Raw genomic sequence first — 1,139 nt, 5'->3', positions numbered from 1 at the left:
AAAGAAAAGAAATGTCATCTTCAAAAGGATTGAAAGCTTCGTCTTGTTACAACGGGGACAAGAAGACCATAAAGTTTGCTATTTTTTTTTCTCTTTTTTTTTGCTTTACTTTAAATATGTATAGCTAGATTGAGGATGTAGATTAACTACCACGATGTTACATTGATATTTTTTTGAGAAAGTCTAAGGCCAGCATTTTTATTAAAATTTGGCTAACACTTAACTAATAAAAAAAAACTAGAAAAGTGAGTAATCCTACACTATTAGATGAAATCTCACACCATTAAAAACACCAATAATAACTAATTAATAGCTACAAATCATAAAACTTGTTGGCCCTAACACTCCTCTTTTTTCTTAATGCAAGTTTCTATTTCTATTAATTGAGTTTTACCATAATTTTTCCTTAATTGAAGATGTAAATTGTCTACAATTTAAGATTTATGAAAAATTCACATGTAAGCTTTTTCAAGTGATAAACACCATAGTTTAATTAACATTTATCTAGGGATATATAGATAATTTGATTGTGTGATTGTGTAATTTTTTTGAGTCTTACTAAAAAATTTTTTAGATGGAATTTGTCCAACAAATTAGAATATTTCATTTGCTTAAGAGAATTAACATATCAAGGAATTAAGTGTAAAATTCGAGAAATTAGTAAATAATTAGTCAATAAATTAATTATTAATCAAGATAATTAGAAATATGATTTTTATGGTTTAATATGATAGAGAAAATTAAAATAAGAATTTTGACACTAATTTTAAAAAATTTGACTCAAAATTAAGCCAAACAGACCGAACCGAATAAACCGGGCCTGTATTGGGCCCAAATCCCAAACCCACTTACTCCACCCTATATAAAACCATGCTTTCAGCCACTCCTCCCTTCAAGAATAGGGAATCATGCTGAAATGGGGGTATGGGGGAGCAAATAAGAACCTTAAACCCTTCCTTTGATTTCAATTTGCCATAACTTTCGATCCGGAGTTTCGATTGTCGCACCGTTTGCAACCACGCGTTCGTAGTGACGAGCTCTATCAAACTCAGTACCTTTCAGGGTGAGAAAATCATATTCTCAGTTTCTATTCTCTCTTCTTCAGTTTGAAAATGTTGAGATTTTGGGGTATTGAGATT

Source organism: Arachis hypogaea, chromosome 13 (genome assembly GCF_003086295.3).
Source record: "Arachis hypogaea cultivar Tifrunner chromosome 13, arahy.Tifrunner.gnm2.J5K5, whole genome shotgun sequence".
Classification (NCBI taxonomy): domain Eukaryota; kingdom Viridiplantae; phylum Streptophyta; class Magnoliopsida; order Fabales; family Fabaceae; genus Arachis; species Arachis hypogaea.
The sequence above is the reverse complement of the archived record's forward strand: the minus strand, read 5'-3'. Positions refer to the sequence as shown.